This window comes from Antechinus flavipes, chromosome 3, assembly GCF_016432865.1.
Source record: "Antechinus flavipes isolate AdamAnt ecotype Samford, QLD, Australia chromosome 3, AdamAnt_v2, whole genome shotgun sequence".
In the NCBI taxonomy this organism is placed as follows: Eukaryota; Metazoa; Chordata; class Mammalia; order Dasyuromorphia; family Dasyuridae; genus Antechinus; species Antechinus flavipes.
Window position 1 is genome coordinate 435,998,059 of NC_067400.1, and position 21,554 is coordinate 436,019,612.

The 21,554-nt window shown below is 35.5% G+C and overlaps 2 protein-coding genes across 9 annotated transcripts in view; one reads left to right on the forward strand and one right to left on the reverse strand.

Moving 5' to 3' along the window:
- The window catches only part of PKP4 (plakophilin 4), a 220,850-nt gene extending 213,100 nt beyond the window's left edge, over nt 1–7,750 (reverse strand). For 3 of the 7 annotated variants that reach the window (XM_051986335.1, XM_051986340.1, XM_051986334.1), the window contains exon 1: nt 6,226–6,244. The gene's annotated coding sequence lies outside the window, so the exon portion shown is untranslated. Of the gene's footprint in view, nt 1–6,225; nt 6,308–7,641 lie in introns of those variants that run through there. The other 4 variants (XM_051986338.1, XM_051986336.1, XM_051986337.1 and 1 more) reach the window with 3 other exon arrangements.
- A 219-nt stretch (nt 7,751–7,969) lies between these two features.
- The window catches only part of CCDC148 (coiled-coil domain containing 148), a 301,269-nt gene continuing 287,684 nt past the window's right edge, over nt 7,970–21,554 (forward strand). Inside the window, exons 1-2 of one of the 2 annotated variants that reach the window (XM_051986343.1) lie at nt 7,970–8,061; nt 8,489–8,654. The gene's annotated coding sequence lies outside the window, so the exon portion shown is untranslated. Of the gene's footprint in view, nt 8,062–8,197; nt 8,373–8,488; nt 8,655–21,554 lie in introns of those variants that run through there. The other variant, XM_051986344.1, reaches the window with a different exon arrangement.

Consider the following 21,554-nt stretch of genomic DNA (forward strand, 5'->3'; position numbering starts at 1 on the left):
TACAGACATATAAATTATCTGAGTTAACAGAGGAAGAAATTAAATACTTAAGTAATCACATTTTAGAAAAAAGAAATTGAGCAAGTCATCAATGACCTCCTGAGAAAAAAATCTCCAGGACCAGATGGATTTACAATTCTGCCAAACATTTAAAAAAACAATTAATTCCAATACTATATAAGCTATTTAAAGTCAAGATACTGCCAACACTCAAGCTACACTCACATACTTCTAAATTAAACTCCTCAGCTTGATCATTAAGATTTTTTTTTAATAGCTGTAATTTGCTTATTCACCCCAATCTTCTTTCTCATAATTCCCAATAACTCAATGCTTTGAGCTTTCTACTCTTCCTTAAGTATGATTATAGATAAAACTATTGTAAATAATACAGTAGATAAATCATTTTAAATCCATCACTATTACTAGAAACATAATTCATTGTGCATAGTCTACCTATGGTGAATTACTAAATTTATCTTGATATGCTAACATTAAAATATGTTTAAAAAAATTAGGATTCTTCATTCTGGAAATACAAAGTCTAAAATGGAAATGAGTAATGCTTATATAAAAATCATAATATATACAAAAACATGCATTACCTGCTGGCAAAACCTAAGCAAGCCTATCTACTAGTGTGTATAGTCTTAGAAAATCCAGGACCTCAGAGATATCCCTTGCTTGACTCAGAAAATTCTTATATTTCTTTACTGAAATTCCTTACTACGCAGAATATAAAATATGGAATCAGAAGTAGTATTAAGGCTTAAATATTAAATAGGTTCAAAAAAGATTTAGATAAATATTTTAAATTGCTTCCGTTCAGGGTATGCTTGAGATCTCTCTCTCTCACATATACATACACACATACATACACACATACACACACACACACACACACACACACACACCCAAAACACAATACTATACTTAAGAATAGCTTAGTAAATATCTACAAATGCCTAAAGGAATCAATTGGTCCATAAAACATTTATAGTTTTCTATCACTTTTTCCTAAACTGACAGTCAACCATATTTTACAAAGGCATTATGCAAAATGTCAATGCAAAAAATTGGGTGTATAATAAAAGATAAGTTTATATTTTATAATTATTTTAATTTCTACTTTTTGAAATTATCAGATTTATTAATGTATATTTACTCACATATCCTACTCTTTCTGGCATTGAACAAATATACTCTGGTAAGTAGTTTTAAAGACTTCAAGTGCTACATACTTCAAGGCTCTCCAGAGGCAAATTCCTTTATTTGTTGTTAGATGACTTTATTCTTTATTGATAATCACTTGGGGAAACCAAGAAGCTCTTAATTCATCTGAATTTTGGTTACTTTCTTTCTCAAAATACCCTGACTCTACTTATGAGATTCCATATTTTGATTCTATCCATAGAAAGCAAGCTAACATTCTTAGAACTATCCTTTAATTGCTTGCAGTGTTGTATTATTATTATATTATAAAATAATATTTATGGCAGTCTGCATGTGAAACAACCCCCTCCATCACAATTGCTGTTCTAAATCTCTTGAGGTTGAAGGATCATTCATATGGGGTTACATGGTGGAAGGACATATCACAGTGTATAGAATCAAATTTGGAGAGCCATATGTAACACTTTTATATAAATAAAAATTAAAATTGACATCAAGGGAAGCCTCAAAGTAGAAGTCATAAAAGTATTACTTGTAACTTTGTAACTTGAGGATCTACGTGTGTATATTTTAGAAGAAAAGAAGAAAAGAAGAGGGAAGACACTGCTTGTGTGTAAACCACAGCTAGTGAATTTACAGAACCCAGACTGGGTCTCCCACTTATATATAGTCCAATGTACTTTTTACTATACAATCAGCTAGCAATTACCACTCTTAGAAATGCTGTGTCCTCAGCAGGATGAATACAGAGAGGACTGGCGAGACTTACATGAACTGATGCTAAGTGAAATGAGCAGAACCAGGAGATCATTATATACCTCAACACCGATACTGTTTGAGGACGTATTCTGATGGAAGTGGATCTCTTCGATAGAGAGCTTTAATTGATCAAAGATGGACAGAAGCAGCTACACCCAGAGAAAGAACACTGGGAAATGAATATAAACTGCTTGTATTTTTGTTTTTCTTCCCGGGTTATTTATAACTTCTGAATTCAATTCTCCCTGTGCAACAAGAAAACTGTTCAGTTCTGCACACATATATTGTATCTAGGATATACTGTAACCCATTCAACATGTAAAGGACTGCTTGCCATCTGGGGGAAGGGGTGGAGGGAGGGAGGGGAAAAATCGGAACAGAAGTGAATGCAAGGGATAATGCTGTAAAAAATTACCCTGGCATGCGTTCTATCAATAAAAATTTATTACAAAAAAAAAAAAATGCTGTGTCCTTTGTGTCACTGACTTCACAGCAGGATTGCACCTTGGAAGCTCTTAGACACTCTACCTCCCCCCAAGTTAATGGTAATTCAGCTTACATTTACTCTCTCCTCCCTAAAATGGACTTACTCCGGTACACTATGCAAAAATCATTTTGTTCATTCATACTTTAAATGTTATGGTTTCTCCCACTAAACCTATCCAGTTCTTACCTGCTTGACGCAGAACCTGATACAGAACAGGTGCTTAATAAATCTTCTGTCAACTTAAGACAAATAAAATGATCACTGATGTATATTGATAAGTATCCATCAAAATTAAACAAATAAATTTCACTGATTCACAGGGAATGTGTTGCAATATTTCTAGGTTTAATTGGTTTGAGAGTATCACAAATATCAAGCTTCCAATTTTTACAATTTAAGACTTAGCACAACTCTATTCTTCTGCTACCGAAATTTATTACAACTTTATTGTTGCTAAACCAATATATTTCAAGGGAGAGGAGTTTTGTGACATTCTTTCAAGACAGCTCAAAAATAATATAAATATTATACAACTCTCATGCATTTCTAACAGAGAAAGCTCTACCCAGCAATCATCAAAACAATATCCCCTTTCTTTTCTTCTTCTCCATTTTTAGAAAGAAAATTCCCATTTCTTTCCTTGCCTCAATGCCCTATTGGGAAAGGTAGAAAGAAGCTGGTAGTCTCTATCACATGTCTTCAATTTTTACTCTAAGAATCTTCATGATCTGCTCAGTTATTAAGATGAAATAACTGACCATTCATAGTATAAACCTCTTTTTCTTCTCTCCAAAATATAGAGGAAGTGATAGGTCTTGTTTAACAAATATAAGATTTGATATATGACAGCTTGTTATATGTCAATTTGCTAATCCTTCATTTCAATGGTGGGAAGGGATAAGAAGGAAAAAAGTATATAGGGAGAACTTTTAAACTCAGCTTTCCCATCTTTCTAGTAGCAAAACTTTTTATAAAGCCTTAAGAGCATGTTCTGCTTGTTTCAGAAAACAAGGGAACTCAAGAGATTGCATTTTGTTCCAAAAGGATCCAGAAGGAGAAAAATCCAAGTCAGAAAGAACACTGTGAAAATCGTCTACTGTGGCTATTACTTTTTAGCAATAAAGACCATATCCTATCTTATGAAACTGTAATTCAGCTTGTCCTGAACGTATTGTTTCTTTCTTCTTCTGCTGCTACCTCACGGTTAACCCTAAAACAGCTCCTAAAAATCATGCCTTTATTCATTTTCTATATATTTCTAGTTCATTACAACTGAGTTTCGATGAGTAGCGTTTCAATATTGGCAGAAAGGCCACTAGGGTACCATTTAGTACAATGAAGTAATAACTATACCCTAGTAGCCTGAACGAATTAAAGCAACTTCTAAAAGTACCTTACAATTCCCAGGAGTAATTTATGCACTCGAGGAAACCTGGAATAAACCCTTCATTCATTTCTAAGAGGAAGGAGAGAGGTATTAATTCTACATTAGAAATATGCAAGCTGAGGAACAGGGATATTACTTACAGATTGTTAACACATAACTTAGATTTTGCCAAATTCCCAAAATATGTTAACATTTTTATCAAATAACTGGCATATTTCAAATGAAATACAAGTACTAATTATATTATTGTTTAAATTTTCTCTTAAATCAAAACGTAGCACCAAAATCTTCATCACCTTTTAAAAAGAAAATATGGATGTAATGAGATTATATGGCAGTTTCTGCAGTTTGGAATTTTGTAACATGACCTATGAAACCACAATGTATAGTTTCTATAACAGTGAAAAAGCATTTTGTATTCTGAATTAACTCACAAGTTATATTATTTTCTACCATCTCTAGCCATAAGGTCATAGACCCTTTCCCAGTGTTGCAGAATTAAATAATGCAAAGTAGGAACACATCATGGACAGATTTCAAGTGGTCCCAAAACTTGGATTAAAAAAAAAGCAAAATTACATCTTTATAGCTATATAATTGTCTTCCTATGTAATCCTATGTGTTTATTTTATGCATTTAAAAACATTATTCTCAGAATAGGCCTTAACCAAGACAGCCAAAGGAATCCATGACACAAAAAAGGTGAAGAACCTTTGATTCTTGTGAATCAAATAGAACGAGCCATTTCTATAAACAGAATCAAAACTTTAAAATGCATGACTGATAACTGAAAAGTCTTTAAAATAGTTAAAACCATCGACTGTGTATAGAGTCAGTACACAGTAATTTCAATCTCCTAATGCAGCAAAGAAACAATGTGTTTTCTACTCTCTAGTCTGGATTTCAAATCAAATAAGAATATACTTTAACTTGTACTGCCATGGGTTTTTTAACAATGTTACATAAGTTTGCTGCTACAATTACAAAAACCTATGTCCTTTACAATGTTTGTATTGAGAAGAACTTTAATTTAGGATATTTATTGATTGTAAACATGCATATAAGATAGCTTTAAGAATCAGGTGTTATTTGCTCTAAGTTTTTGTTTTCCATTTTGCCTTGTCCAGTTTTCATACAAATGCTCTCATGTTATACTCTTAATGGTTCTTAATCCAAGCCATGTGATCACAGAAAAATAGCTTAATTTAGCAAATAAATTCATCATTTTTTTCTGAATCTGGTCCAAAATTTTCAATTACAGAGGAGTTCAGAGTAAACATTCTCAAAAGCAGAATGTGTCCCATATAAAGTACACAGGTAGGTCTCAATGCAACATACAGAATCATTCTTACTTTTGGTTATTCTCCTCCCCACTCCCTACAATAATCAGACTGGCTTCCATTTAAGGTTTCTCTAGACCAGAAAGGAAGGCTTCCATAAATTTTGTTTAATATACTTGTACAAAATTACCCATGACCTTGTAACTAAAGGCATCACCAAAAAGACAAATCACACAACCAATTGAAAGGGAATGAAAAATATTGCAAAGGAAAAACTGTTCTTTCGCATATATATATATATAAATTTCGAAGGCATTCTTCAACTTGTTTTTTTCATGTCAAGAAAAAATTCAACTTTTAACTTAAAAATACATACCAATAATTTTTCATTTTATTCAATTGAGCCATCATGCTTAAAAGTTATTCTCTTATCCTCTTCCCCTTCTCCTAAAAGGACTAAGATAATTACAAAACCAGAAACATGATCTTTCTAAAAAAATGTAAATCTCGGAATAGACATGCTGATGAATGTTGTCTCATTGTATTTTTCTGCTGTTTCAAAAGGTAATTGACAAGCCCCTAATTTAACTGTACCAGACAGTTCTATCTGTCCCATCTCTGGTCAAACACTGCCTCTCTGTTTCTATTCATTATGCATTATATGGAATTCTAAAACAGTACAGCATAACCAAAACAAATAAATAAATAAATAAATTCTTATGACATCTGAGGTCCACAAATCTTCCTCAAATTATGTCTCCCTTCACAAGCATTAACAGACATTTTTTAAACGGTTAAACTCATTGGTTGCAACACCACCATCCTAAAAACATCCACCTTATGGTTCCTGTTTCTGCAGCTTCTCTGAGAACCCAGTGGCATGTGAAAAAATCAGACCCTCATGAACACTACAAACCAAACTTGAAAAGAAAGATTTAACGATCGATGACCTTGTTAAGAAGGAATCTTTCCCCCCCCCCCCAAATTCATCCTCCTGGAGGAAAATGCCGCAAAATAGAGCCTGAGCACGAATACTGCCTGCTAGGCTGACGGCAGGCAGATCTGCTTGTCACACTTCCCCAATGCCCGCTCTGCCGCAAGGAGAGAGGGAAGGAGGCGGAGAGAAGTAAGAGCCTCACCAGCTCCCGAGAAGATGCTCCAGTGACCTCTGGCAAATGGAGAGGGCTGAGCAGGGAGCGGCGGCGGCAGCAGGGTGTGCGTACTCTGCCCTCGAAGCATTCCTCACATTCCTCCACAATCTTCCGCCTGGGGAACAAACTGCGCGCGTCTCCTCCAGGCACACACACACACCTGCCTATTCATCAGCCCCAGCAACCACAACCTCAGCTCCAGTACCCGCACTCGGGTGCTTGTCGCACTCCGCCAACACGCAGCTAAATCGCAGCTAAATCCAAGCCAAATCCCCCTCCCCGCCCGGGCAAAGGCGGCGAGAGTGGCAAAAAGCTTTGCCGAGACAGCTGCCCAACCAACGGCTGGGGAAACGTTATTTCAACTCCTGCGTGTAACACGTTGTGGGAGAGAAGAGGTGCAGAGGAGACTGGTGGAAGAGCGAATCGGAGAGTGCATGCAGGGGGTGCGGACCAGAAGGGAAAGAGAGGCTAGCTAATCTCTCTCTCTCTCTCTCTCTCTCTCTCTCTCTCTCACACACACACACACACACACACACACACACACACACACACACACACACACACACGGAATAAGGGTGTGAGGAAGATGGTCTAGAAGGGGTGAACGGTGCTGGAAAGACTTCCACGCAGCAATTGGGGAGGAGGGTGGAGAAAAGGTATCTAAAGAGAGGATATAAGCGCAAAGTAAAGAGGAAGACCCTTCCAATTCTACATGATTCAGTCAAGACTGGTGGGAGAGACAGGGGAGAGGAGCAGTATAGAGGCTTAAGGGCTCGTAGGAGATGGAGAATTTAGGGCAAATTAGATGAGCCGGAGGTTTTAGTAGGAAAGAAGGAATGGGGGAAGGGGACGAGAAACGAAGGTGAGGACAGAATGCAATAGAGAATGGATAAGGGGGAAAAGAAGCCAAAGTACGGGGCAGAAAGCCAGAAGGGATGGGAGAAGGGAAGAAACAAGGACAGATTTGCAAGGAAGGATTAGTCGGGAGGTGGGGTGCTTAGTGAGGAAAGGCAGAAGCAGAAAGTCACAGAATCAAGGAAACACTGGAGAGTGTATATATAATCGAGGAGGGGAAAGAGGTAAGTAGAAAGGGTGGAAAAGAATCCAGGGAAATGCAAATGGAGGTTGAAACTTCAGTGCCCGGGGTGGGGGGGGAGGAGGGGGGAAGGGAGAAGGCGAGTGCAGACAGGAACACGAGGCGGGGCAGGAAAGGAGAGGAGTAGGTGGGTGGGGGTGGTTGTAACGGGAGGCTCCCCTTCCCACACCCTCCCCCACCCTCGCCCAGATCAGGAGGTTGGGTGGGAGAGCGAAGGGAACAGTACGAGGAGCCGGGAAGTGAAGAACTAAGGGAGTGGGGAATTGGGGAATATGGTTCTTCGTCCTCCCCGCCCTCTATACACTTACTTTATAGGTTAGGAAGCGGCTGCCGTCGCTCCGGGAATCGGGGACATCCGCGCGGAGTGGTCACGGCTGCGGCACCCCCCCAAAAAAAGTGCCAGGGCCAAGAGAGCTTCCCTCCTCCTCCCCTGTCCCCCAACCCCCGCCGAACCCCCTCCCGCCCGCCCGCCCCCTCCCCTGGAACACTTCTCCCACCCCACCCCCGGGAGGCGGCGGCGGCCAACTTCACCCTCTACCCGGTGCCCATGGTGCCACCTTCCTCGGCGACAGCACGGAGTCAAACCCGGTGCCTGGGTGCTGCCGAGCTCCGCCGAGCAGCCCCCACCGCCCCAGTCAGTCAACCAGCCAGCCAGCCAGCCCCGGGCTCCCGGGAACGTCAGCACGCTGCCGTCCCCCGGCCTGCTCCGCGCCAGCTTCCATTGGACGGTAGGAAAAGGCTGTCCCACCTTATTGGCCCAGCCCTCATGTTGAACGGGCCAATGGGATTCGGGGTTTCAGGTCGCCATAGAGACCGATGCTGTTAAGAGCAAGAGCGGCTAGAGAAGGTGGGGAGGGTGGGGAGAACTAAGGTGTCCGGCTTCTGGGGGGGGGGCAGGAGAGACAGGTTACGAAGTGTCCGAGGATCCCAGGTCTAGCTTCCAAAGGGAGCTCAAGGCTACCTAGTCCAACCCCTTCATTTTACTATTGAGAAAACTGAGACCCCGGAAGGTCTCAGTGATTTGTCCAAGATCACCCGGGTAGGAAGAGGGGCGGGAGCTTTTGAGTCTGGGGGGATTCCCTCATTCTGTATCTTAGACGTGAATGGGCCTTCCCTTCCTCTCCTCCGCTTGATTTCTTTTCTCTCTCTTAACAGTGCTTGTCAGTGGTATCGAAGATAACCCTACCCCACCCCCAGCCCCTTTTAATTTACCTGTCCCTGAAGGTGACCTCAGAAAAGGGTATTGCATGCACTTCTTGGTTTGGGGAGAGGGCCCCTGAAACTACGCCCTCTGACCTTTGTGCAGCATCAGCTTCTGCCGGTGAGTCTTGTTTTCTCATCCTTCCCTCTTCCCCAGTATGCAAACATCCCTGTATCCTGTAGTACTCTGGAATTCCTTTTCTGCATATTTATCTCCACCCCTTGAAGATCTCACTTCAAAGTCAGTGTTTAAAATTCTGGCCCCTGCTGGGAAGTAATTTTAAAGAGTACTTTTCCTTTAAAGGAAAATAAAAATAGTAAGGAAAAAGTAAAGTATGATGAGTTATATTTTACAATAAGTAAAATGAGGGCTGGAATTAAAACACATTTTAACCCAGCCCACAACTTTTCACCTCTACATTAGTATCGAATGACATTTATTAAGCTTCTAGCTGTGTATATATATATACATATATATAGCAACAAAACAAAAGTTTAACAGACATTCTCTATATTAAGTGGTTGACTTCTGGGGAAACATACAGTGTGCAAAGCTAATGCCGCATGCCTTTTAAAATTTGTATCAGAATCAGGGGGAAAGAGAATGAAATCAAATTCTGGTTAACATTTTTAGGGAGTTTGATATTCTCTAAATTTAAGAGTGAACCTGATTTCAGTAATTGAAGTAGGGAGTCCTTATTGGATTTTAATCCTGTTTCATATGGCTTTGCTTTATGACATTCACTCTGACCCTGTTTTCCAAACTGTAAAATGGAAATAAATATTTTTCCACTTTTAAGCAAGGAAAATAGACCCATTTAAAGCAAACACAACTAATGAATTTGACAGGAAATAATTATTCTATTAATTATATTATTCAAATGAAATGTAGTCATCAGTTTTCAAATGTCTTTTAAAAACTCATTAATTTCTAGCTTATATTTTTTATTAAAGAACCTGCTGTTTTAAAGACAATTTTGTGATAAAAATAATTGTTCTTTTGGGGTTACAAATATTCCATTGGGAGAGGAAGGTTTCATGCTTCTGTTATAAATTTTAAATTAGATAATGTGCTTTTATGTTAAGTTTTTAAAAATCTTTTGTTTTTCTTTTGTGGAAGCATTATACATTCGTATCTCTAGGTATAATCACAAATATTATACATTAGTTCATTAATAGGATAACTATGTTTTCAGTCTCCATAATTTGTGTGATGAAATCCAAAGCTAGTTGAAATCTTTTTTCAGAGTTAGACAATCCCAGATGGCAAATGAGTATTTACATAGTTGTTTATGGAGTCACTTGTACTTTTCCATTGTTGGATAGGCAGCAACAAGTCAGTAGGTATTGCTTTCTTGCCTTGCTCTCATGGAGATTTGGTTAGCCTGCTTTGGAAACTGATGCTGACAATGTTGTTGAAGGATATTAGAATAAATAAAATTCAAACTTTTTAAGTAAACTCACATGAAAGGTAATACATCAATAAGTAAGTGCTAAGTAAGACGATTGTAATACTTTGTGGAATGCAAGAATTTTTTTTTATTAATACAGATACAACAGTAACAAATTGATTTTCTGCAGTTTTTGGGGTTGGATAGGAAAGGGAAGAAACATAAACAAATTATTTTCACTTTAGAATTATATTTTCTCAAGTGAGGAGATTCACTAGAATTTTATATTGCATATGCTATGTCTGTAATAATTTAAACTTTATAAAATATAACAAATTTAATTCTGTAATATGTTATAGTTTAGCCTACATTTATTTTCACTATAAACTATAGTTTAAAAAAAAAGGTTCTCTGTTAAACCCACAGAACACAAGCTTCAGCCCCATTTAAAAACTAACAGAGAAATAGTAATAGTTTGGATTACAACATAATTCTTATTATGCTTTTCAAGAGTACAATTATATGGTATAGTATAGTCAGTAATTTTAATTTTGTCTGATTCTTCATGACCCCATTTGGAATTTTCTTAGTAAAGATACTGGAGTGGTTTGCCATTTCTTTCTCCCATAGTAAGGATGCATTTGTATTAGAGCATTATTCTTTGGTATGCAACTTTTGCTAAAACAAGAGACTACAATTGTTTTAACTTGACAAAATCAAAAAAGCTTGCAATGCCCCCCCCCAAAAAAATAGAAAAGCCAAAATGTAAAGAGATGAATTATTTCCTGCAAAATATAATCCATTCGTTGTCCTTCTGCTACTTTCCCTTAGTAATTTTTGCCTTTTTCCTTTTCTCATTTTCTTCTGAAGTACAAGTGAAACCATCACATTTAGTTCCCAATATCTGAGTCCCAGATTATTATTCAAGGAAGTAGGAATGTCTTTTGTTGAATTGTCAGAGCCCCTAATATATATCTTGATGATACACATAGTGGAGGCAGCACAATGTTGGAAGTATTGAGTTCATTTTAAATATCCATCTCTAGGAAAGAAGAATACCAAAATAATGTGTAAAATAATGTCATTATCACCAAAAAAAAAAAAAAAAAAAAGGAAAAAAGATAATAGAGAAAACAAGCTGATTTGCTTACATTCCTCATAAAATCTTTATGAATGTGACATATATATGTACAATATGAAGAATGTTTCATGAAAATATATTAAAAAAAACACTCTTTTATTTTCTTCCACAGTCCATATCTTTAAAATTAGTTGACTAAGAGATTACAAGAAAACATAAGATAATACTGTATTAAATGGATTCCAAACAAGTGGCTGATTCAGCAAAATGTAATCAAGTGACACTCATTATTAAAGTCTATCAAAGTAGATACAGGAAAACTTATTTTTGCCAGAGATGTTTTTCTCTCTGTGGATAATGTTCTGTACAGGATCCCAAGAAAGAAGAATTTTCCACAGACTCTAAAGTATTTCAGATAATCTTGGTGTGGAAAGATTGTGCCAATTACCTCTAACTTTAGAATGTAACAAAGCTTCCTCAGTAAGATCCATGATTATTCAAAAGAGATAGAGATCAACTGAACAATTCCTAGAGGAAAAAAAAATAAATGGATAAAAAATACTGACTGACTGTCCAGACTGATATTCTGTTGGAACAACAAACAGCTAACTGAGTCGATATATCATGTAAGCAGTGCAGCTGTACACTGGGTTGGGCCCAGAGTTGAATAATAGGAGGAGAGCAAACTTCATTGCATTTAAGAAATTGCAATGTTTTAACATGTTATCTTAAGTTTCTTTCTGACATAAAAATGGTCTGCAATTTTATTTTTAATGCTATATTTAATGCTATATTGAATATTAACTACCAATACAAATAGTTACTTTTCAACTATTTATATTTAAATAAATTTAAATATGGAAAATGTCAAAAATTTTCAGTCACTTTCACTTCCTTATATGGTCACAATATGATTCCAAGGTTGCTGCTTCTTTTTCCTCTAGAATGAACTTTTTTGCATTTCAAAGCCCTTCACAGTAAAGTTGGCTTTAGCCTAACTTTGAGATTTATTTCACAATACATTTTACAGTCTCAAACTGTCCTACTCACTGTTTGCCAAACTATTCCATTTCTCATTTCTCTTCTTTCTCCATGTTTGGAATGTACTCTTTCTTCTCCTTCATCTTTGAGATTCCTAGTTTCCTTCAAAACTTAATTCAATCACCATCTCCTACATGAAGTCTTTTCTGATTATCCATGTTGATAATCAATCTACAGTCTTCTTGAAATTACCTTGTATATATTGTATATTTACAAATCTGTACAGATTTGTTTCCCCCATAGAATGTAAGCTCTTCAAAGGAAGAGATTCTTCCTTCCTTCTTTCCATCCGTACTGATTGTTTGCCCCATAGAATGTAAGCTCTTCAAAAGAAGGGATTCTTTTTTTTTCTTCCTTCCTCCCTCCCTTTCTTCCATCCCTATTCCTCTCTCTTTTTTTCTCTCCTCCTTTTTTTCTTTCTTTTTTACCTTTATAACCCTGTTGTCCAGCATAGAGTAGGTACTTACATTCTTGTTGATTGATTAATTCTAATTCTTTTTTTTAATAACTCTTTTTGGATTATATTTTATAAAAGTCTTTCTAGATTTCTTTATATTACTCATATGTTATATTTTAATTAAATCAAGGAATTTTATCAAGTATACTATAATATATATGTTTAATCATTATGCTATTGTTGGGCATTTCAATTGCTTTTAAATATTTTGTGGTTATTAAAGATGGTGCCATAAAAACCTTTAAATTGAAAGCTCTTTTTTCAGCTAGACAACATTTTCAGGATATATTGCCCATTGAAGATAATAATGATGAAGAAGATGATGATAATAAGCCATTTTACAGATATTATTTCATTTTATCCTCACAATAATCCTGGGAGGTAGGTGCTATTATTATCCCCATTTTAAAAACAATGACACTAAGGCAGACTGCAGTTAAGTGACTTCCAATTAACTACAATTAGTTAAGTATTTGAGGCAGGATTTGAATTTAATTCTTCCTGACACTTAAGTTCAACACTGGTATCTACCATGAGACTTAGTTCTCTCTAGAAATTAGGTAATAGGGGCAGCTAGATGGTGCAGTGGATAGAGCACCAGTCCTGAAGTCAGGAGGACCTGAGTTCAAATTTCTGGTTTCAGACACTTAACACTTCCTAGCTGTGTGACTCTGGACAAGTCACTTAGCCTCAATTGCCTCAGCCAAAAAAAAAAAAAAAAGGAAATTATAGAATAAAAAAGTGACCATTTTTATAGCTTTTACTATAGACTATTAGATTAATTTTTCCATCCCCCAAATTCTAAATTTGTAATTCTACTAGCAATGAAAGTATGTATCTGTTTTTCATATTTCTGCCATCATTGAGTTTTATTGTTTTTAATTTTTTTCCCAATTTGATGGATGTGAGATAATACCTCAGAGTTATTATAATTTGCAATCCTTTAATTATTAATGAAAATTAATTTTCAAGAAATTATTAATAATTTGTTTCCTGTTTTGCAAATTATCTTTTCACATTCCCTGATTATTTATTCAGCAGAAACTGGGAATTGACTGTTTAAATGCTTAACCATTCTCATATATCTGTATTTTTAGATGTCAAATTTTTAATCCCTGATATTTGCTGTAAACATTTTTCCTACAGAAATGTTTTACTTTAGTGTAATCAAACACATCCAGCTTGTCCAGAATTTATTCTATTCATTATATAGAAACAAAGTCAGTTTGCCATCATAATTGAAAAATACATTATTCAGTTTTCTTACTTTTTATATCTCTTCTTTGTGTCTCACATAGTATTCTCCACAGTGGCTGTTCCAAATCTCTTCTTTTTTTATTTTTATTTTTTATTTTGTTGAGGCAGTTGGGGTTAAGTGACTTGCCAGGTTCACATAGCTAAGAAGTGTTAAATGTCTTGAGGCCAGATTTGAGCTCAGGTCCTCTTGACTTCAGGCCTGGTATTCTATCCACTGCACTACCTCGCTACCCCTCTCTTTAAAAAAAAAAATACTATATATATCACTCTCTTCCTTGTCCCTCTCAGAAGACTTCTCATACTTTACTGAAAAAAAAAATTTAACTGAAAAAATTGAGATTATTTATTGTGAGTTCTCTTTCCTATTCATGGCCATTTCAAATCAGCTCAGGCCAATTTCCCATTCTCAGAATATGTGATGATCCTTTTCCTTACCCAGCCTAATTCTTCTATTTGGCTCTATTTGATTTTGCAGACTCCAAAATTCTTTCTCTTGGAATTTGCCCCTTTAATTCTTCTCCCTCCCCCCAAATTTCAACCTCTCTTTATCCTGATTCCTCAGCTACCTGACACCATTCCCAGATCTCTCCCATTCTTAAAAAAAAAAAAAAAAAAAAAAAAAGCCTTCACTTCCCCTTTCCCTGTCAACATGTTCTTATATGTCTTCTTTGTTTTATAATCAAATAACCTAGAAAAACCTGGTTTACTCATTGCCCCTTGTTCACATTCTACTCATTCAATACCTTGCATTTTGGCTTCCATTCAAGATCTTTAACTCAAACTACTACCTCCAATTTGAGCAGTGATCTCTTGATTGTTAGATCAGTACTTTATTCTTGATTTTTTTTTTCCTGGATTTGACACTGCTAACCACCCAAATAATCTCCCCTAAAGTTTCATGACATTGTCCCTCAGTCTCTTTTGCAGGATTATTGTTCATGTCCCTCTTCTTTCCCATCATCCACTATGTAAAGGCGTACCCTAGAGCTTCAATTGTCTCTATAGATAACATCCTCAGCTTCCATCAACTCAACTATCATCTCACTGCTGATGACTCTCAAATTACATTATCCAATTTTATCTTTTTCCTAGTCTCCCATTCCACATGTCCAATTGCCTACTGTACATCTCTACTTGGGAGCTCCTTAGGCATCTAAAACTCAACCTGGACAAAATATAATTCATTATCTTTTCCTGTAAATACTCCCTTTCTAATTTTCTCTCAAGAGTCTAATCAACTAGGCCCCCCAACCTAGGAGGATTCTTTAATATCACCTTCATATTTATAATAATATACCAAGTCTTATCAATTTTATTTCCTCAGCATCTCTCATACTCATCCATCACAAGTCCATTTGCTTAATATGTTTAGAAGAATTTACTTGTTTAATCTATATCAGATTGCTTGCTGTTTGGGAGAGGAAAGAGAGAGAAAAATTTGGAACACATGGTTTTGCAAAGGTAAATATAAAAACTATCATTACATATATTTGGAAAAATAAAATGAAACATACACAAACCAAAATAAGCCCATCAGTTTAACTCATTACCTCTTCCCTGGACTTTCAATGGCTTCCCTCTCCTCTTTTCATATAACTGCCAAAATGATAAATCTAAGAACTGATCCATTTCCCTGCTAAACTTCAGTTATTCCCTATTGCCTCTAAGATAAAATTGGTCATCCCCAGTAGTTAAAACACTTCACAATCTGATTCTTAACTTTTCACATCAGTCACATATTATTTCTCATCTCATACTTTATTTTCTAGCCAAACTCACCTATTTACTTCTCTCTACACACACATTTTGCCTATTTTACTACCATACTTTTGCACAGGTTAGAATGTCCTCCAGGCATAGAGGACATCTTGTTTTTACACCTTGGAAACTCTGTCTCCAAATATGAGCTCAAGTGTCACCTCCAAAAGCCTTTTTCCTGTTTATCCAAGCTTCTAAGCAACTCCTCCAAATCATTTTGCATCTATTTTGTATGGATAAATCATTATCCAGGGCCCCTAAAAGACTCTGGGCTTTCACTGAGAAGTCTAGTCCAAGGTCAAAGTGGAAACACAATCCAAAGGGCTATTTTCTCTGTTTGACCCCTTGATTCTACCTGGAGTTGTACCAGGAAAAAAAAATCTAGTCTATGCTTGGCATAGACTATGTCTTGATTTTCCCAGATATGTTTTGAAAATAAAAGTTCCTAGTTTCCATACAAAAATAAGGTACAATATGAGTGTTGACTATGAGTAACCCTTTATTTCACTTCATGGAAAATGGAGAAGATGCAAAGGATCCTTAGCATGTGAACAGACAGGAAAAATACAGAGTTCTCAAGTAATCCATCAACTTCTCCCCAGAAGGGAATTGAATTATCAACTCAGTACCCTAATATTTCAGAGAAATCTCTCTACCACAGGTTGAAACACAATTGTTTCTAAAATGATATTGCTTTACAACCTCCAGATAGGATGCTGTATGTACAAGAAATAGGTACAATATCCTTCTCTCTTTAAGGATTACTCTGGTTTAAGAAATGGTCTTTTTCTAGGTCCAGTGCCAAGATCTGGCACTCCAGAGTTCTCAAACTTGGTATTACTCACACTTTTAACTCTCAAATCCCTTTTTAGGCTGAGTGTGCATATATATTTGCCCTTTTTAGAAACCTTTGAGTATCCTGGTTTCTACATCTAAGCTGGAAAAACCCATTCTCAAGATCTCTCAAATGTATGCAAATATGTATGTATGTAAGTTGTCTATCACTGCCAATGTATCTGTTGCAAGTTATAAACTGCTAAAAGGGTGACAGAGTGAGAATTTTCTTCCCCCCACTTTTTGCCCCTTCCCAACACTGGATGCCTTGCCCTACTCTCAGCTGATGACACAAAGGAAAGAGTCAGAAAAAATCCTAAAGAGCTTGAAAGAAATTCACCAACTTACTTTTGTAGATCACAGAGAAAGGCAACTAATTTTTAGTTATTAGAAGTTGCCTATGTTCTTTCAGGTTGATGCCACTGGACAAACCTTTATTCCATGCAGAGACTCCTCAGTTACCTCTAAAGCAGGAGTTCTTAACCTGAAGTCTATCAACTTAAAAAAGTTATTTTGATGACTGTATTTCTATATAAGTGGGAGTATTTCTATATATTTTTTGTCTTTAAAAATGTTATTCTGAGAAGAGGGTCACGAACTTCACAAGACTGCCAAAAAAGTTTTTACAGGCAAAAAAGTTAAGAACCTCTGCTCTAAACAATGGCTGTAATCTTTTCATGGTGAATGAAAATTGATTACTTCCCCATTTTCTCTTTCTGTCTCTCTGTCTCTGTCAGTATGTATGTGTGCATACACAAATATATATGTATTTATACTTACACACACACACACACACACACACACTTTTTTGGTGAATATGTTGTATCCTGTTCTCCATTTTCTCTCTCCCCACATTCCATCACCTAAAACAAATACCTATGTTGATTGATTGATCATCCATCTGGAATTCACTGAAGTTTACGGTATGAGATGTGAGTATAAGCTATTTCCTATTAATCAACTTTCTCAGGTACAGTTATAAAATAATGAATCTCTTCTCATTTTCATTTTATATAATTTATCAAATGCTGATCTTTTATATGTATTGTTTTATTTTGTGGCATCAAGCTGTTATTCTTTTTTTCCTTCTCCTCCTCTTACTCTTTCTCCTTCTCCTTCTTTGCCAATTACCAAACAGTTGTGATGAAAATTGTTTCATAAAGTTCTCTACTCTTGGAGTACAAATCCACCCCAACTTTATCAGCCTTTTATCCAATGTGCTTCTTGATATTCTTGTCTGTTTTTTTCATATATGTTTTATTATCACCCATTAGTTCTCTAAATAAGTCCTTTGATATTGATGGGTATTACAATAAATATATAATCTAATCTGAGAACTGTCTACTTTTTTTTTAAGCATTTTGAATTGATGTATTCATGAACTTTGAATGTATCTACATATTACTTAGGCCTCCTTTTAATTAATAATGGTTTTGTTATCTTTATATGAATTGTGTATAATTCTAGATATAAAAATTCCCAAATATTTGATGGTTTTTATGGTTACTATAAATAATAATTCTTTTTAAAATGATATTTTTCTAACTTTTATATGAGTTCACATGATTTTTTTTCTTGGTTATTCTTATATCCTACAATCTTAGTGAAATCATTTCTTGTCCCTGTTTTTTTTTTTTTTTTGGGGGGGGGGGGGAGGGAACAGGGTTAGCAGAGCAGAAACTATATGCTATCATGCCATCTGCAAAAGTGATATATTGATTAACTAATCCAGTTTTAATTCTTCTAATATCTTTTTTCTGTCTTAATGCAATTATTAACATTTCTAATACTATGTTGAATAAAAGTAGTGTAAATGGAAATCCTTATTGTGTTTTTAGCAGAAGTGCTTATAATATTTCACCATTGCATATTAAATTGTTTCATGAGTTGAGACACTTTTATATTATGTTGGATAAAAAATCATTGATTCATCAGGAAAATGGGTATATAATTTTTGCTTTTGTATCATATATTTACCAGGTTTTTTTTAAATAACTTTTTATTGACAGAACCCATGCCAGGGTAATTTTTTACAACATTATCCCTTGCACTCACTTCTGTTCCGATTTTTCCCCTCCCTCCCTCCATCCCCTCCCCCAGATGGCAAGCAGATGGCAAACATGTCCTTTACATGTTCAATAGATTACAGTATATCCTAGATACAATATATGTGTGCAGAACCGAACAGTGCTCTTGTTGCACAGGAAGAGTTGGATTCAGAAGGTATTAATAACCTGGGAAGAAAAACAAAAATGCAAGCAGTTTATATTCATTTTCCAGTGTTCTTTCTTTGGGTGTAACTGCTTCTGTCCATCCTTGATCAATTGAAACTGAATTAGCTCTCTTTATCGAAGAGATCCACTTGCATCAGAATACATCCTCAAACAGTATCATTGTTGAGGTATATAATGATCTCCTGGTTCTGCTCATTTCACTTAGCATCAATTCATGTAAGTCTCGCCAGTCCTCTCTGTATTCATCCTGCTGGTCATTTCTTACAGAACAATAATATTCCATAACATTCATATACCACAATTTACTCAACCATTCTCCAGTTAATGGGCATCCATTCATTTTTCAGCTTCTAGCCACTACAAACAGGGCTGTCACAAATACTTTGGCACATACAGATCCCTTTCCCTTCTTTAGTATCTCTTTGGGGTATAAGCCCACTTTACCAGGTTTTAAAGCCAAACCATATCTGCCTCATAAGAGTTATTGTCTAGAGTTTCATCTATGTTTAATATTTATCAATAACGTATATGACATAGAGGTTATTTTTTTCTTTATCATTTTGAAAAAAAATTATGAAAATTATATGAGAAACTATATTCTTTTTGTTATTTCTTCCTTTGAGACTGGTCTGTTTAAATGACCACTTTTCCATTATGTCAATATCAGTAATTTATATTTATTATAAATACAATAAATTATTTTAAAATTATTATAAATAAATAAATATTTGTTATAAATACAATTTATATTTATTATAAATACACTGGAATAGTAAATAAAGTGCTAGCCCTAGAGTCTGGAAGACCAAGGTTCATGTCCTTCCTTCTACACATTGTGTGACTGAACAAATCACTTAACATTTCAGTGCTCCAAACAAGACAGTTGTCAATCTGCAGTGATTGAGGGAGTTTCCTCTGGAGATTACCTAAACCAATGAAATCACATGTGAGTCAGTCTGTGTTATAAATGCATTGCTATTATATGTCAGTGTTGCTTATTAAAAGTAGATAATGTGAATTAAAATTACAGGTCCACATACACAAATATTTGCATATGTAAAACACTTTGAATCTTAATCATATGTAGTAAAAGGGTTAAAAGTTTATTTTCTTTGTTGTTTAGAAATTATCAATCATTTTTAAATTGCTCTACTACATATAGGAATCTCTATAGTTGTGATTTTTTGCTGATCAATTCTCCTAGATCTTATTAAGTTTTAAAAAATTTTGGAATTTACAAACAACATATAAAATGAACATTTTCATATATGAAGTACATAAGAAAAAGAGGATTGCATATAAAATGACAAATCTTTATTATATACAATGTTTTTTTTTTAAATTAATTCAAATTTTTCTTGAATATATCTTCACACTTTTATGATTTGGATGTTTAAGCCTATGTATTAAAGATTTTTGGAGGTTCATTTTTGCTCAGATTTATTGTTTTTCTTTTTTTAAGTACTGTTTTTTTTTTTAAATGATGATTTTCCAATTGGTATTTTTTAATAGCAATTTGTTGTTTTTATGATATGCTGGATTTTTTTTTCTTGATCTAGTAATTCTATAAAATTTACAAGTTTTCTGAACTCATACTTTATTATTCTTCATCTTGTGATTGTTGTATGTTCATTCTACTTCCAGAATGTTACCTGATTTTGTCTATTCTGGAAAGATTTTTCTTTCTTTCTTATTAGGTCCTTGAATACAGTGTCTAGATTTGGAGGTTGGGGGTTATACTTGCCATGTAGAATGCTAGTTAATCTAATGTTTATACTTACTTTGTATTAAAAATTTGTTATTTTGTCCTGCCTATCCATTAGTTCCTTTTTAGGTTCTTTTATTACCTGAGTTTATGCTTCAGTTTAATTTTTTCCTATCATTGCTCATTTTTGGATTTCAGTTATTCTGTTATTTGTGAGTTCCATCACAGTTTTTGGTTCTTGAATGTCATTTTCAATTTCCCATTTTGAGATTTTGTCTTTTTTTCTGAGTCTTTCTGTGTGTGTGTGTGTATATAAATGGAATTAAAATCTGCCTTTCAACATTCCATTAATACATTTGTTATCCAATTCAGTTTGGTTTTTGGTCTTTCATCTTGTCCATTGATGTTTGAACTTATGTTCCTGAGGAAATTTTATCCTTTCAATAATTTGTTGTGGAATTTCTATATTAAAACAATCAATAGTAACAGTTCTGTGCTGGGATGATAATGATAGAGGAAGTGCATCTGGTAAAAGTGAAATTCTTCAAGGTATTGGGGGAAATGCCATTTATTTCCTACAGTCTGGGGCTAGGAAATCTCCAGAACCTTGAGAAAAAGGGAATTCCCTTGTGCTTTCAGCTAGAGTTCAGATAGAAACTGTTTAATCTCATTCAATGAGCTAGGAAGATAGAGAATCTGACTTATTTTAGTAGGATATGATCCAGCACAGGGGTAGAGAAAAGCAAAAAGTCCAAGGATACTGAACAGGTACCTTTGCTCTAATAAAGACAAAGAGAAAATTCATGACTTCCTCAAGCTTTGATGCAGTTCCAGGGTAAGGTTAAACCCAGAACCCCCCCAAAACCTTGGTTGGGATATAGATTAAAGGCACATGGATGTCCTTTGACTTAGACTGATACCTGAGGAAGAAGAGATAAACAAAAATTACCCTAAGCTCTGGGGAAAGGGAGAAGGGGGTAGAAATCATTGAAAGGGGACAGATACTTTCTAGGTATCTCCAAGGTTGTTAGATATAAGATGACATTTGAAATGGAAAATGATTTGGAGAAAGACTGGTTGCTTGAGGGCCCTCAATTAACATAAGCAGTAAAATAGAAACTGTCCCTTTTGGATGTAATATTCGGGCTAACTCTCTGATGGGTCTTAGGATCAGCCCAAGGCCTTGGGCTTAGTGGGGGAGTGAAGTGAAGGAGGCAGGAGAGCAGCTACCATGTGGCTGGTCAAAGATGGAGTCTGGAGCCT